The following is a 17,237-nucleotide window of genomic DNA, read 5'->3' as shown; positions in this document are numbered from 1 at the left end:
TCTTTTGATATGCCCCCAGACCAAGATGCTGGTATCCCAAGGAGAAGTAATCAGAGGAAGTTGCTTGTGTTAATTCTAAATATTCAGAGACCACTTAACACGTCCACACCCCTAAGCTTTTTTCACGTTCCCAAATATCCTCAACTGCCTATAAAACCCCTAGACAATGCACCACCACGGACTCTCTTGTCCCCTCCTGGCGTGAGCCCGGAGCTCTGTCCTTTCACTGTATCTCTAAATAAAAGCCTGTACCTTGTTCTCCTACCTTGACTGTGAAGCTCATTCTTTGGCTCAGCAAACAAGAACCCCGGCATCAGTATTAAGGACTGAGCCCCAAAGTAGAAGGTAGAGGCAAGGCATGCTGTGATATAGGATCTAAAGTGTTTGGAGACAGGATAGGTGGAGAAAAAAGAGGGGGAAGGCAAGAATGAGCTTGATATTTTACTCTTGGGTGAAACACCCACTTCTAGTAGCATATATATATTTTATGTCTCTAGAATACAATAAGCATTTCTCATTATTCCCAGGTGTCTGGCATCAAGGAGAGGCTCAGAGATTATAATTTGGGCTTGATGGTGAGAACCATCCATGGGTAATAAAGATGGGTTTTCTTGCTCCTTCCCAGGTGGCCTCTGTGGAGTCACTTCCCCTCCACCCTTCCAGGTTTCTTTGCAGCCAGATCTTAGGAGGCAAGGAGGCCCCAGCTGGCTCATGGCCATGCAGGTCAGTTTACAGATTGCCACCAGGCAGTTCTGTGAGGGAGCCCTAACTGGGAAGGCCTGGGTAGTTGCTGCTGCTCACGGAGTTGCCGCTAGAGAATGGAACGGCTGCAGCTAATGGTTTCAGCTGACTGACCACTGGTTCTTCAGCTACTGCTGCTGAGGCCATCAGGCGCTCCTTCTTCCCCACTCGCCGCCATCACGGGCAGCCGGCTTCCCCAGGAGGGCTCAGGACAGTTCTGCTTCCATTGTGCTTCAGGTATATTTTAATTGAACATGAGGCTGGTTTCGGGATAAAGATATATTTATTTTATGATATCTTCCTTCCTGGGATTTTTTTATTCAGAAATTAATGCATTTTGTGAAAAAAGTTTTTAGTATTTATTGAAATGAGTAAATGATTTTCTCATTTGATTTATTAACATATTAGATCCATATTAATAGATTTTCTAACAGTCCTACATTCCTGAAATGAATCACCCTTGGGCATGGCATGTTCATCTTTCAGTGTACTGCTGGGTTCTCTTTACCTAGACCCCATTAGATTTCTGTATCAACATTCACCACTGACATTGACCTGTAACAGATGTTCTCACACTGTGAACTGGAGACCACTAGGGATCTCCAAGATCCTTTTAGGAGGTCTTCAAGGTCAAAACTATTTTCATAGTAATACCAAGACATGATTCTCCCTTTTTACTCTCATTCTCTCACAACTGTGCAGTGTTTTCCAGAGGCTGCATAGCATTTGATATGTCAACAGGTTGACTGTAACAAACAGCTAGAAAACCCCACCTACCTTCTCTTTAGCTAGACATTTAACAGTTTTGAAAAAAATGCAAAACCATGTCAGTCTTATTTCAATTATTTTGTTTTGGAAAATGTAGGTATTTGAATGCACATGTTATTATGTTAACACTGAATGGTTTTATTATGGCTATCTTAATAAAACCATACTTCTTAAAATTTCTGCCTTAATTTCTAATATGTTAACTATTAATAGATATATCTCATAAAAGCTGTTTAGTTTTAAAAACCATTCTCCATGGTATTATTTTCAAAGTGTCAAGGTGTCCTGGTACCAAAAAGTTTGAGAACCACCAGCCTGTAATTTTCTTTTTATTGTCTGCCTGTATCAGATTTTGGTATCAGTGTTCTTCATGAAAAGGGCTTTCCTTTTTGCTCTGTGCTTTGTGTATAATTTATAACAGGAGAATAATAAATAATGATGTCATTTAAGTACATATAATAAACGTCTATTCCTTGAAGTCTTAAAAGTAACTTTCTCAATTTCTTTTATTGTTATTTTTAGGTTTTTAGCTTTAAAATTTTTCTCCATCAATTTTGATAATTTAAATCTCCTAATAATAACTATAACATTCACATTCTCCTACTAATTGCTTTGAGTTGTACAAAACTTTTCCTTATAATTAATACCTTCTGTTTTTGTGGTATTTTCTACTTTCCTAATTTAGTATATTTCTTACATCTTAAAAAAAAATTAGACTAGCTGGTGCTTTGCCTTTTTATAAAGATTTTGTTTTATTTTAGAAAGCAGTTACATTTTTAAATGGACCTGTTTCCTCTGACTGCACCCTGTTGAGAGTGAGTCATGTCAGCTGACCTGGACAGGCAGGCTGAGCAGGGGCTGGGCACCGAGGCTCTGAGAGAGTTCCTGCAGATGATTGACAGGCACAGCTATAATCCATGCTGCCATTAGAATGAAGCTACAGGACTTGATCAGAGCTCCCATTAGAGCTCTTAGCACATCAAGTGATGTCAGACAGTTCGTGTCATGTTTCTGAGCATAGAGAGAATCTTTCCTGTGCACAAAGGAGAGAACATTCTCCAGAGCCTGCTGTGCTGTTCGAAGGAGTGGCTGTGCTTCATAGTGATGGCCCAGACGACAGCCTCCCGAGGCACCAGGCAGCCTGGTGCCATGCTGAGCACTGGCAACATGAGTGTGAGTCAGACATCATCAGCGTACTTCCAGTTTTTCTTCTTTTAGGGGAACTCAAGAACCCAAGCTCCATGTGCCTCCCTGCTTCAGTGGGTCTATTGAACGCTCCTGTTGTCTTATCAGAAAAGGCCCATCAAGCACACACTATAAGCCACCATGCTTCCCACAGTGCCACTGTGGACTAGAATTTGGCACCATTGCAGCTGGCCCACTTGCTTCAATTCAATTGGCACGTTGGTCCAGCCTGTCTGCCTGAAGGAGACCAAGGGCCGCCTGCTTCCACAGGTGCACCGTCCCAGGAAGGGTGCTGTCATCCAGGTCTGTGATCAGTCTTCCCTCGAGTGTCCTTGGAAACTTATGTCTCTGCAGAACTCGGCAGACTCCTTACATATCTTCTCTCAGTTGCTTCTAACACAGTCCCATGGTGTGAAGAGGTAAGGAAACTTACTCCAAGTTCAAGAAACAAAGAAACTGAGGCTTATAAAGTTGAAGTGGCAGAGTCACGCAATTGCTAAGTGAGACGGAACCTTCACTAGACTCAGTGTAAACTCACTGCCCCCACATTGTCTAACTAGGAGAAAGAGCGACCAATTCTACACCACTCTGGTGCTGCGCCGCCCTCCCCACCCTCCACTTGCTTCCTTGTTTCATTCATTCTCTCATGAGACCAAGTGCAAGTCCTCATTATGCACCAACTTCTTGAAAGATTCTCAGGCTCTGGGGGTGCAAAAACAAATAAAACCCAGTCCCTGATTTCTAGCACAGGATTTGAGACTTGAATGCAACTGCTTCCAGTACAAGGTGATAAATGCTGTGACAGATTCAGAGGGAATACAGAGAAGGGAGTGACTTCCTAGATGTATCAGGGAAGGCTTAACTAAAGATTAGATGTTTATGCTGGGTCTTAGACAAAGAGGAAGTCTTTCAGGTAAACAGAGAAGGGAAGGTATTCCATAGAGAAGAACCAGAGGGCTAAGCAGAGGGATGTCCGGGACAAAGGAGGCGGTTCTGTGTGTCTGGTGCTTTGACAAGGGGATTGAGAGGAGATTATTTAAAATTACAGCCTGGGTCCCAGTTGTCAAAGGTCTTATTTTGGTGCTAAGAAGGTTGGACTCTGTCTTGCAGTCAAGTGAGAGGAACTATTGCCCTGTGAGTGCAGAGGAGAAAAAAAAATCAGACCTGTACTAAAGAAAAATAGATCTGGCAGAAGCCAAGGCTGAAGGGATAGAGGGAAAGAGTGTAGGTAGGAAACAGTTGAGATCCAGAAACGCAAACAAGTCCCCAAATCTGAGGACTACAAGAGTGATAAGGAGAAAAAATTGGGTTCAGGAAACATTTTTTCACAGAACCAACAAGATTTGATGATCATTATGTTTAAAATGGAGAGAAGAAAAAGTCACACTCACACATTAATGACTCCCAGGTACCTACTGAAAGGAAAGGAGCGACACACAGCAGCAATTCACCGGAGAATTCCGCTTTATTAGGGAAAGGTGCTGGGTTATATAGGAAGGGGCATGTGGTGATTGTGGTGTTACTTCTACGGGGCTGGTGGCTATTGGCTAGGTGCTGGGATTAGGGGGGCGAGGGGTGATTGGGCTTAGGTGGCGCCGGCGGGAACTGAGGACCCGGAAGAGAAGCAGGAGGTTCGCCATCTTATGGGTGGGGACCCTTCATTCCCCCCTTTCTCCTCTATGGGGTTGTGGACGTTGCTTTCTCTCTGACTGCTTCCTGCTGAACGGGGGCGGAGAAGGGAGTGAGGGCTTGAGGACTGGGAGGAAAGGGCTGATAGGACTCCCCACAGTAAGGACGAGTAGATGTGGACTTCTTCAGGTTGGATATCAATGAAGGTTCCCTGTAACTATAGGTCGAGGACTTGTTAATTCCAATGGTGCCAAGAGGATACGGGTGCCAGAAGCCAGGCGTCTGCGGCCATTGTTTCCAGGAACAGTTTCCAGCAGAGAGAGGCGTCCATCTCGGCGTGTGGTGAGGAGGTCAGGTGAGGGTGAGGGATCTTCTGTGGCCAGAAGCTGATGGTTCCTGAGTAAAAGCTGGTTGAAAGTTTGATTAGAGATTTTACCGACTTGGGATTTGATAAACTTTATTATGCAAGGCAAGAAGAGACAGGCGAGAAGAATGATTATTATGGGGCCTGCAATGGGCCACAGCCAGGTGAGGAAGGGGTTTGTTAGTATTGAAGAGAATGGGTTGGAATCAGAAGCAGAGTGGAGGCTGGAGGCAAGGTCGGTGAGTTTGGTAATGTCAGTTTCTACAATGCCAGATTCGTTGATGTAATAGCAGCACTCTTCCCGAAGGAAGACGCAGGTGCCGCCCTTCTCAGCTGTAAGCAGATCTAAGGCCCGCCGGTTTTGAAGGGTGACCTTAGCAAGCGAAGTGACCTGTCTTTGGAGAGAGGCCAGGGAATCAGCAGTGGATGTCAGGGCTCCCTCAAGTTTGGCGTTGAGATCTTTAATTGCCCATAGAGAGTGACCCAAGGCTCCTCCCGAAAACCCTGCCCCAATGGCTGAGGTGGTCAAAGAGATACCAACCATGATGGGAAGGAAAGCAGCCCTTTTTGTGCGCGAGGGCAAGGGAGGTTGGAGCTCAAGAAATTCTGCCATGGTGTAAAGTGTAAGCTGTGGGATTAGGGTGACGAGAATGCAGGGTATATTGGAGTTGGGAGGCAGTGAGTTGAAAAGACTGCCATTGCACCAAAAGAAGTGACCTGGTTGCGTAAAAGTCTTAGAGCCGGAGGTAGGGGTGTAGATAGAGAGGCAGTGAAGTGCGCTGGAGGGGGGAGCGGTTGGGCCTACACAGTAGTGGATGGTGAGATTATCTGCATATTCTGGTTCCCATAGGGGTATGTCTGCCAGGGGACAGAAGGGTTGTCCTTCTACATGGAAGGAGTAGTTGGAAATATTAAGGGGCACGGTGGCCAGCAGTGGGCGCTGTAGTGATGCGCACAAGAAACAATTGGCGGTGTTGAGGGTGTGGTTGAGAAAGATGGTGGTGTCTTGGATGAGCTGTAACCAAGAGTAGGAGCAGAGGTAAGAAGATGAAGAGGCGCCGTCAAGAGTTTGGACAATAACTTTTTCAGAATGTCCGATGTCTGATGCAACTTGAGAGATCTGGGAATGAGAGGGAACGTACTCTTGAGAGATATGAAGGGTACCGTGGGGGGTCGAGGAGCCCCCCATAGTAAACTGAGGCTGTGACTCTGGTGGCCCATCGAGAGTTCCAGGAATCTGGGATTAATAAGAAGAATGAGCTATTGGGATATTTTATGAAACTGCTGGAGGAGTAATACTGTGGGTACCAGGAGTTACCCATGTAGTGAATGATGCAAGACCTGTAGGGACATCCCCCGTAGGTGTCTGGCCATCGCCTGCAACAGGCTTGTTTTTGGTCATAGAGGAAGCAGAGGTAGGGAGAATAAAGGTAGCTGCTAGCGAACACTTCGGTGGAGGGAGGAAAGTGGAGGTATAAAGGCTCGGAGCAGCCTTTCAGAGGGCAGTCTGATGTGGAAATGAGGGTAGTAAGTTTTGTTTGATGCTGTGTGTAAGTCTGTCTGACTTTGAATCGCCATGCAAAGGAGGCTGGGGTGGCAGGGAAGACAATAGGAATGAGGAAAAAAAGCGAGAGAGCAGTAAAGGAGGAAAAAGTCATGATTCAGGTATGGATGGCAAAGGGGGTGAATGGGAGATGCAGAGTTTCAAGGGATCAGAGGGATGAGGCGTGGTAGAGTAGACAGCGTCTTGGGCTGTATCCAAAGGACTCTGGATTGTGACTGATGGGTCTTGAGTGTCCAGAGAAGGTGGGTCCTGGGTGTTTGGTTTCAACCTGGAGATATGAATGCAAGGGGTGACAGAGTTATCAGGCAGTCAGAGCTTGGCGGCCGAGGAGGTGCAGAGAATAACTGGGTGTGGACCTTCCCATTTTGGGGTGAGAGAGGGCCGATCCTCTGGCGGCTTATAAAACACTAGTTGGCCGGGCTGTAAGACAGGCGGATGGATCAGGAAGGAGCCAATCTTGATATTTCCACAATTCGGTGCGGAGGAGAGAGAGTAGCGGAAGGGCCATATTGGGAGGAATCGGTCCTTTGTGGGAAGGGAGCCCTGGGGGTAGAATTGTGCGGCCGTATATGATCTCAAAGGGTGACAAGAAGGAAGGTTTCTTTGGGAGGGCCCAAATGCGGAGTAGAGCTAAGGGAAGTAGGCGAACCCAGTCAAGGTGTAGTTCTAGAGATAGTTTGGTCAGGATGTCTTTTAGAGTCCTATTGGCTCTTTCTACTTTTCCCGAAGCCTGTGGTTGATAAGGACAGTGTAGATGCCAGGGGAGTGAGAGCGAATTGGAGAGGTTCTGAATAATTTGGGCAGTGAACTCAGGGCCGTTATCTGATTGGAGGGAAGTGGGCACCCTGAACCTAGGAAAGATCTGGGTGAGGAGGATAGAGACAACTGCAGATGCTCCTTTGTTAGTGGTGGGGAAAGCCTCGACCCATCCTGAAAATGTATCTACTAACACGAGTAGGTATCTGGTACACTGTACGGGGGGGGCATGTTAGTGAAGTCTATTTGCCAATCTGCGGCAGGGACATTACCCCGTGCTTGATGAGCCGGGAAGGGTCGGGCCTTGAGGGGGGTATTAGGGTTAGTGTGTTGGCAAATGGTGCACCTGCGGGTGATTTGGTCAAGTAGGGTTTTGTCTTCAGGAGAGAGAGAAAAAAAGGATTGTAAAAAATGGATTAAGGATTGGGGGCTAGGATGGAACAGATCGTGTAAGAGGTGGAAGAGAGACTCTCTGTCCTGGGAACAGAGGGTGTCTTGTGATAAGGCTAAAACCGCAGGGGTAGACGGATCGTTGTCTGGTGCGTCTTCTGATAGGGCAATCGACCGGGCTACTCTGTCAGCTTTATTGTTACCTCTTGTAATGGGGGAGTCGTCCTTTTGATGTGATTTGCAGTGGACTATGCCCAGTCGGTGTGGGAGTTGTGAAGCCTCTAGAAGTTTAGTAATCAGGGCTGAATTAGTGATGGAATTCCCTTTTGTGGTGAGAAGGCCTCGTTCTTTCCATACTGCTGTGTGAGACAAGAGAATGTGGAATACGTATTTGGAGTCAGTGTACAGTGTGAGAGACGTGTCCTGGGCCAGAGTACAAGCTCTGGTGGCTGCAATGAGTTCGGCCTGTTGATTGGTTGTACCGGGGGGTAGGGCTCGTGCCTCGATGACGTCTTCGATGGAGACTACTGCGTATCCTGCGTAATGGGTGCCCTCATGTTTAAAGGAGGACCCATCAGTAAACCAGATGAGGTCAGAGTGTGAGAGGGCTCCTTTGGAGATCGTGGAGTGGCACGGAAGGAAGTTGTGAAGGGCTTCCAGGCAATCTTGTGAGGGAGTATGAGGAGAGTAGGGTAGAGGAAGAAGAGTGGCCGGATTCAGGGGCGGGTAGGGGAGGAAAGAAATGTCTGGATTTTGGAGGAAAGAGGACAGTAAGGTCAGGAGTCTGGAGGGAGGGAGAGTCTGTAAACTTTTGCAGGTTAAGAGATCCTTTAGGTGATGTGGGGACAGAATGGTAAGGGGCGCAACTGTCTACTATTAGAGTAACCCTGGGCTCCTGTTTGGTGATGGAAATGGTTGGGTGAGAAGCCCCCGGGCCCCGTCAATCTTCTTCTGCCAGCCCCACTACGGAGGGCTTAGGATGGGGGTTGTTTGTCCAGCCTCCCCTTCTGGTGGCTGGGCAATCAGACCCCCAGTGGCCCTTTTTGGGGCATCTGGGGCATGGGGTGGTAGGAGTTCTGAGGGAGGGGCACGCCCTTGACCAATGTCCTTCTTGTCTGCACTTGAAACAAGCTCCTGGGGGGGGGGGGGCTTGTTTGTAGAAGAGCGCCCAGGTTGTGGTTTTATCAGCTGGGCCAACATTTGGAAATTGGCCTGATCAGCCTTTTGTTTACGGTGTTCTTTCTCCTCCTCCCGGTTATGGAAGACTTTAAAGGCCACTGTTAGGGTCTCAGTCTGTGGGGTAGCAGGGCCCTGTTCTAACTTTTTGAGTTTAGCTTTAAGATCGGGGTAGCTTTGAGCCAGGAAGTATGTCATAAGGACATGTCTCCTGTCAGGCGTTTCTGGGTCTAGGCTGGTAACTGTAATAGGGCTTGAGTGAGTCTGTCTAAGAACTCGGAGGGAGTCTCCTCCCTCCTTTGAATTATGTCTTGGAGCTTTTGAAAATTGACTACTTTACGAGCTGCCTTTTTCAGACCTGTTATTAAGCAGGAGGCGAAAATATCTCAAGAGTGGAGACCCACGGCGGTGTTATAATCCCAGTGTGGGTCTTGTTCGGGGACAGCGGTAGGGCCAGGGGGATAGGTGGGGTCAGTCCTGTGGGTTTCGGTGGCGTGCGTTTGGGCAAAGTCCCAAACTCGTCTGCGCTCTTCAGGAAGGAGGGTATTGGCCAGGAGCATGAAAATGTCATGATGTGTGAGGCTGTATGACTGGAGGGTCCATTGAAACTCCTTGATATATGTCGTGGGATCAGTGGAAAAGGAACCTCGGCGTTTCTCCAGTTGGGCTAAATCTCCTAAGGAGAAAGGGACGTGAACGCGCACGATGCCTTCGGATCCTGCTACTTCTCGGAGGGGGGCAATAATTTTGGGAGGCCCTTGGGACCGAGTCTGAGGAGGACTGAAGGGTTCTGGCTCAGTCTGTGGGGGAGAAACAGGTGATGGGGGCAAAGACGCGATAATTATGGGAGGCTTTCGGGACCGAGTCTGAGGGGGACTGAAAGGTTCACGCTCAGTCTGTGGGGTAGAAACAGGTGATGGGGGCAAAGACAGAGGAGGCTCCTGGAAATTAGTTGGAGGGGGGCTGAAAGGCTCAGGCTTGAACTGCAAGGGGCGTGAGGTGGGGGAGGAGATGGTGGTGGAGGAAGGGGGAGGGGATGTTGTAGGAGAGGAGGGGGAGGCGGAGGCCGTGGCGGAAGAGGGCAGAGGGGTTGTAGGAGGGGGAGGGGCTGAAGGGGGAAGCCTGTATGGCGGAGGTTTGTCGGCTGGGTCAAAGGTAATCGAGGAGGGACTGGGAGTGTGTGGAGGGGAGGGAGATAGCCTGCAAGCTAGGAGAACTTGGGGCGGGGAACAGGTGGTGCAGAGGCTGGGATTTTGAGCTAGGAGGCGAAAAGCTTTGGTATAGGGAATCTCCTTCCATTTTTTCAGGCGCTGGCAGTAGTTAAAGAGATCGCAAGTGATGTCAGGATCAAGAGATCCCCCTGCGGGCCATTGGTTGTTATTGTCTAGGGGGTATGTCGGCCAATCTTGGGAGCAGTATTTACGGAGAAGTTTTGGTTTTATATCAGGTGTCAGGGAGAGGGTGGCTAGATGCTTGAGCAGGCATTCAAGAGGTGAACTTCCAGGGAGGGATGAGGAGGCTCCCATGACTAAAGGACAGAGAAGGAGACAAACAGGGGAAGACGAACGGAGACCCTCGGACTGGGAGCAGACTGCAAGGAGACGAAGGGCGTCCCCGGTGACCCTTGGTGGTCTGCGGAAACTCGTATACGAGTCGGTTTCTTAGGAAGTGTGGTTGTCACCCAGACTCCTCTAAGGAGGCAGAGTGCCGGAGTCCGAGGAACCTAGTACTAGGAGTTTTCGGCGGAAGGAACGAAAGGAGGAGGGGGGGAAGGGAGCGTTCTCATCCGCAAAGGAGTCACCTCGTTTATGGCTGTTGGAGGGGGGCCTGAGGGTCCGCCGCAGCCATGAAGGCCTGAGGCGGGGAGAGTTCCCTCCTCGTCGGGGAAGAGCGGCCCACCCCGGGGGAAAACTTACCCAAAGGCCAGAGAGGAGTGGTGAGTGTGAGGAGCCAGCGCCGGAAAAAGAGGACGAGGGCAAGCTGCTGCTGGTGTCGGGGAGAATTCCGCTTTATTAGGGAAAGGTGCTGGGTTATATAGGAAGGGGCATGGGGTGATTGTGGTGTTACTTCTACGGGGCTGGTGGCTATTGGCTAGGTGCTGGGATTAGGGGGGCGAGGGGTGATTGGGCTTCAGGTGGTGCCGGCGGGAACTGAGGACCTGGAAGAGAAGCAGGAGGTTCGCCATCTTATGGGTGGGGGCCCTTCACCTATGCAATCAAGTGATTGCATAGATAAAAGCTAATAAGAATAGCATTTATCATTTACTGTGGGCACACCCTTTATATGCATCATCACCTACAATTCTCTCAGTAAACCTGAGTAACAGTACTATTATTAATCCTAATTTTGCTGATGAAGAAACTGAACTCAGTGATTAAGTCCTTTGCCCAAATAAGTGGCCTATCTGGGATTCAAACCCAGAACTGTCTGGAGTCAGAAGAGCTTACTGCTCCAAACCACTACACATACTGTCTCTGCGTTTACTGTTGATCAAAAAAGGGCGTATCACAGCAGTGGTAGATTTGGGGACAGTGTGAGAGGTGAAGATGAATTCAATTTGCATCTGTTCATTTTTAAGATGCCCATGGGATTCCCAGCTTCAGATGCCCAGGGATTAAGAACACAGCCTGGCATGAGGTGACCTGGGAGGCCACTGCGAGTGAGTTGGCAGCCTAGAGGAAGGCTATTTCAGAGGAAAAGGAGCAAAGGGAGGAGAGGAGAATGGGAAGAAAGAGGCTGAAAGGAGACAGCAGGGAGGGGGGACCAGCACAGAGTAGGGAAGCTGGGGTGAGAGTTTAGGTTTCAAGAAAGAGAGAGTCAATAATGTAAAACGCTAGACAAAATCCAATAATATAAGAACAGGAAGAGCGGCCTTTTGGTTGGCCACTGGGAGGTTGTGGGTAACCTCACTAAGTCAGGATTCCGTGGTCAGATGGCTATAAAAGGAGGGTGAATGAGAGATGAGAAAGGGGAGACAATGAGGATAGATTTCATTTTTAGGAAGAAAGGTCTGTAGTACGTTCCCAGGCTCTGGGCTCTGCTGCCTGATGGTCCTGGGCTCCAGGAGTTACAGATGCAGGTACAGATCTACTAGTATAATCCCGATAATCAGTAATTTCTCAGCCTTAGTCTTTAAGGGGACTATATTTTCTCATAATCACATACTAGGCTCCTCTATCATTCCCACAGGAATCATTTCTTATAAATGTTTTGGGTAATAAAATATTCTTTGACACCTTGCCCAGAAAGATCACATACCTTTTAAGCCACATAGTAACACACCCTTTCCTTTTGTCTGTATGGACTACATGCCCAAATAGCGTCTGAAAACACATTCTGCCGTTTTTCCCACTGTACCTTAACCCACTTTAACAAAAGAGATTCCTTGCCTTCAAGGCAGAGAGAGGTCCAGTGAGGCACTACAGGGTCACATTGCCGTGCTTGCCTCTGAAGCGGGCAGGAGTGTGGTGGAGAGGAATGCTGTGGGGAGCGTGGGGGCTGGCCTCCCTTCCGAGAGAGGCGGGGACTACTGCCGAGTAAGCCCTCCCTCGCGGTCCCTCTCCTCTCCCACCGCTCCCAGCGGAACTGGGGAGCTGGCAGCCTGAGGGAGAGATCCTATTCTAGCTGTCACCTGGTGGCTTGGCAAGAAGCCTCTGGTGGATCTGCTGTGACAAAGGGAGAGGCCAGAACCTTCATGATCCTCTGCAGACAATTTTAGAAACCTTCTTTTGGGAACTGAATGATCCTTTCTAAAAAAGCTTCCTTTGGATTTTCAGAAATGTGCTACTTCCCCATAAAGAGTAAGAAAAAGGGTCTTTCTTTTATATTTTTGGGATTTTGGTTTCCTCCCTCCTTGATTCCAGAATTGAATCTCTGGTGGTCATGGCACGGCTTTAGGGTAGCAACTATGGCTTCTAAAGATCTATCTCCTCCTATCTGGGGAAGTGGCCTATAGTCAATATATCATATATTTTTTATTACTCCTCAATCCTCGTCACACTTATTATTAACATTCAGTTAAAGACGTTACATTAGCAGACAAAACATATCACATGACTAAATCTACAGCTTACATCTTAAGACTGATGGCCTGCAAACCCCTAACTCTGATCAGGGGTCCTTGTCAGTTTGCAGAGAGAGGGCTCTGGCATCATCAGCATTCAAGCACCCAGCCCTCCTGGATCCCAGCAGAAATATCCTCTCATCCATCCCCAATACATCTTCTCTCCCTTTCCTGGCCCATCACCAGCTGGTCTTGTTTCTTTCTCTTCACGCTCAGGGGAACAGCCGAACATGGGTAAAAAGCTTGTGCATTTCACCAAGGGGAGCACCACTGCTTGACCAGCCCCTTTCCATTCTTCTACAGTGGCTCTCAGTCTGTCCTCTGGAAGACTGCAGTCCCTATGCCATCTTTGGGCTGACCAGCTGGGCCCAGGCTGTGGACCACTTCACCACCCAAGTGTGTCCGTGAACATCAGTACATGTGTTGACTAGATAGTTCTGCATCTCCAAGACAATGGGTCTTCAAAGGAATGAGTTTTCTGAATTGATGAAACATCTTCCCATAATAATTTCCATGGAGGTAGCACTGGCCACCTCCCCTCAGGTCTCAAAGTAAGCCTTGACGACTCCCTTCTTGAGGGGCGCCACACAGAACTCAGCTCCCTTTGCATTAGTCAGGATGTGCAAGACTTTGAAGATGGGGGTCATGCTCAGTGTAGAGTCTGTCTACATGCTTCTTTCCCTCTACTGCTTAAATAATTTAAAAAATCTATATTAGTATCGGCTTGTTCATCATGAAGGAATGAAAAGTAACATATATTAAGGGGCAATTACTGTTCTGGGTGCTTTACATACTTTTTTTTTCTGTAAAATATAGTAACTTATTGTTGTTAGGCTCCATCCCAAACATTGCATATGAATGAACTCCTGTAATCATCATGTGGCCTGTCCTGAGCAAGCATCATCACCACCATCCTCATCCCCATCTTGAGCAGGGAGAAAACCAAGGCATGGAAATGCCCAGAAATAGTGCCTGCTCAGTTCATTTGTGGGCTGGTAGAGCTGGGGTTTGAACATCGGTAGTTAACACATGTAACAGTCATTCTCATTTTCTTAGAATAATGTACCCATTTTGTACACTACACATCAATGAATATGGCATAGGGAGGATTTGGACTATTGATAAAACAACTATAGTAATCTCAAGCTTTCTCATCCTGAAACCTGTTCTGACAAGACTGTGGTTCTAGACCAATTAAATTGAAACCAAATTGACTTCTGTGTGAACAATTTAGTTGAAATAATAAGTTTTGTCTAAAATGAACATTTCCAACCATTGCCTTTCATTGATAATTTTCATATACTCTAGAGCATTTTATATCTTTTTTTTGCATCTTGAAAACGTTTTGGTTTATTTTTCTTAATTTAAGGTGCAGGGTGGTGGGGGGTTGCCTTGCTCTTATAACATTCATCCCTGTCCACAGAATATCAATATCCAGAAACAAGAGCCTCACAAGGATGTATCCTAAGGAGCTAATAGGATTTTTCTTTGGGTTGACAGGATATCGATGTTCTTTAGGTTGTGATTAGGCTAATTTCTTGATTTATTCAACAAGAATTTGTAAGTGCCTCTATCTGCATCATGTATCTAGGCAAAAGGGATGTTTCAGTGAGCAAAATGGACAAAAATCTAATGGGAGTAAGGAGACATAATAAGCAAAGAAGTTAGAAATATATTGTAGCAATGGGGAATATGTGACATTCAGGGAAATAAATCAGATGAGGGAGAATGAATCCTGGATGGGGGTGCTTACAATTTAAAAAATGTAAGGTCAGGGATTCTGAGAAAAGGCCTGCAGGTGGTGAGGGTCAAGTCTATGCTGGTGTCTGAGGATTAGAGCATGGCAGGCACAGAGACCGAGAGCGCAAAGGACCTGCAGTGGGGGCTGCAGATGCAAAACCAGCCACCAGACCAGTGTGCCTGCAAAGGCATGAACATGGGGAGGTGAGAGAAGAGGGGCTGGGGAAGGTAGCTTGTGCAGGCCCTCATGTAAAGTTTGAATTGCTTGTGGTCATTCAAGAGAGATATCAAGTGGGCATTTGGATGTACAAACATGGAGTTCTGGTGAAAGATCCAGCCTGGTTATGTAAACTTCAGAACCATCAGCATATTGTTGATATTTAAACCTGCGATGCAGGACAAGATCCCCAAAGAAGCTGTCTGAGATTTGATCCCTTGGGCCCTCCGGCATTTACAGGGGAAGGAAATGAGGAGGAAGTGACTGAGAACTGACCACTGCATTTAGCAGTGTGGGGGGACTGGTGTCTCTGCAAGGGCAGGCAGATTGAAAGGAGTGGTAAGAATGAGAGCTTTCTGGAGTAGATTCAGAAAGAATCTGATGGGAAAGAATTGGGGACAGCAAGTAGAGACAAGTCTTCCAATGAACTTTATTGAACTGGGAGCACAGAAATGGATAGCATGTAAGATGTGGATATGGAAATCGAGAGGAGGTATTTTCTTTTTTAATAGTGGAAAAATTATAGCACATATGCATGCTGATAGGAATTATCAAGTAGAGAGAAGGAACTAATAATGGTGAAGAAAGGGAAGAATGGCTAAGGCAGGTAAAAGGGGAAGAGAACTAGCACAGAAAGGGGGCACTTGCTCAGATGGGAACACGGCAAGCAGGTCATGCACAGTAACTGAAGGATGGGCGGAGGAAAGAGGTGCATATTCTACATTTCCATACTTACTGAATTCTTTCCCACCATGAAAGAAACTTACACTTGCTCTTAATCAAACTGCAGGCTGCCAGAGAGTGTCATAGCTATACAAATAATGCCATAGCAGCCTTCCTCCAAAAGCATCATTTGACATTTCTGGGCCTTAGCTAAAAAATGGAGTGCTTCTTTAAATTTGAAATCAAGAATTGAATTTAAGTTGGTGTGGCATTACAAACAGAGTGTTTTTTATGCACTGACTCCATCCCAAGTTGCCTTGGTGCCTGGGGAAGAACATTTGGCTGGATTCAGCAATGTGGGGGTGCATCTAAGCTTTGCTATTTTCAAGCTGTGTGGCCATGGACAAGGTATGGAATCTCTCTGAGATTTTTTCTCCAAATGAAAGTGGTTGTGAGAAGATCACAACAATTTCAGAGGGTATATTTTCATTAGGGGAAATACTGTCAACTCTACAGTTTGATAAAAACAAAGGTTTTATAATTACTCTCAGGACAGAGGCTTTAGCCCAGTTTGCTCTATTTTCACTTGTTCTTGCTTAAAAAAAAAAAAAGATTTCCCCACAAACAAAATCCTTTTCCGAAACCCTCTGGCTTTGTCTCTATAAGGCACAAAGATGTTGAGGCTGTTGTAAATTAGTGAGCAAACAAAATCCTGGCTGTGTTTAAAAAGGAGATGGGGAAGTTGCCCTTCATTTCTTTCATCTGGACATTTTCCCCTTTCCCCCTTCCTGGAGGCCTGTCTTTCTGCTGTTACAAGTCTGAGATTCCCGGCCCCAGGAGGGCAGGTCGGCTCTCCCTGGACACCACGCTGCTGCCCCTTTGCTCTCCGTTCCCTCCACACAGCCCAACACGCCGTGAACTCACAGTTACTACTCTAACTCTAACTCAGCCCCGGCCACAGCAGATGCTGTTTGGGAAGAGTTGAGGTAACTGCTGTCAATATTGGTGGGGAGCTTGACTAGTGTCATTGGCATAGCTCTGTAGACATAGCTGCTCATGAAGGATCCTCTTGGGCATGGGAGGAACGATAGGAAGAGGACTCTTCAAGCTGTTCTTTTGACTCTTCCCAAACACACTGTTTCTGGTGAATTCTGGTCATTCCCAGTGTCTCAAGCAAGCCTGTAGTCTCACCCCATCAGGCCCATGTCAGCCCCAGATTGCCAGGAACATGCAAAGTTTTCTAGGCCACATTTCTGTTACACAAGTCAAGGCTGAAGGCATTCAGAAAGCAGTGTTCCCATGGCTAAATGCCCACCTGCAGTACTCAGTGGGGGAATTCTGATCAGGTGGTATCAATATACTTTAGCTTAAAATCATTGAAGAGGGGTCTCAAAACGAATTAGAGCCAAGATGGCGGCATGAGTAGGGCAGCGGAAATCTCCTCCCAAAACCATATGTATTTTTGAAAATACAACAAATACAGCTACGCCTAACAGAGAGACCAGAAGATACAGTACAGCAGCCAGGCTACATCTACATCTGCAAGAACTCAGCATCTCACAAAGGGGGTAAGATACAAGCCGCAGCCAGGCGGGACCCGAGCACTCGCCAGACTCCAGCTCACCAGTGGGAGGAGAGGAGTCGGAGCGGGGAGGGAGTGGGAGCCCAGGACTGCTAAATACCCAGCCCTAGTAATCCTCACAGAGAGCGCAGACACACATTGCATGGTGTGCTGGATATTAGGGCAACAGAAAAGTAAAATCTGCAAGCGGGTCCCTGCAGCCGGCTCCCCTGGGACAAAAGAAAAGCAGGTGCTTTTTGAAAGTCTTAAAGGGACAGGGGCCTCACAGCTGGACAGAATCGTCTCAGGACACTCAGCCCAGCAGGCTGGGAATTCTGAGGAGCTTCTGGTGTCCCAGTGCCCTGGGAGGCAGCGCAGCTCTGAAACCCCTCATGGCAATAAGCAGCCTGCCATTCGTTC

General features: G+C 47.4%; 1 protein-coding gene across 2 annotated transcripts in view; it reads left to right on the top strand.

The window, feature by feature from the left end:
• Positions 1-114: 114 nt before the first annotated feature.
• LOC118914575 (NADH-cytochrome b5 reductase 2) overlaps positions 115-17,237 on the top strand; it is a 36,698-nt gene continuing 19,575 nt past the window's right edge. Inside the window, exon 1 of one of the 2 annotated variants that reach the window (XM_057507313.1) lies at positions 115-978. The gene's annotated coding sequence lies outside the window, so the exon portion shown is untranslated. The remainder of the gene's footprint in view (positions 979-17,237) is intronic. The other variant, XM_057507312.1, reaches the window with a different exon arrangement.

This window comes from Manis pentadactyla, chromosome 9 (assembly GCF_030020395.1).
Source record: "Manis pentadactyla isolate mManPen7 chromosome 9, mManPen7.hap1, whole genome shotgun sequence".
Taxonomy (NCBI): domain Eukaryota; kingdom Metazoa; phylum Chordata; class Mammalia; order Pholidota; family Manidae; genus Manis; species Manis pentadactyla.
Note: the sequence above shows the minus strand (reverse complement) of the source record. Positions and strands in the feature narration are given on the sequence as shown.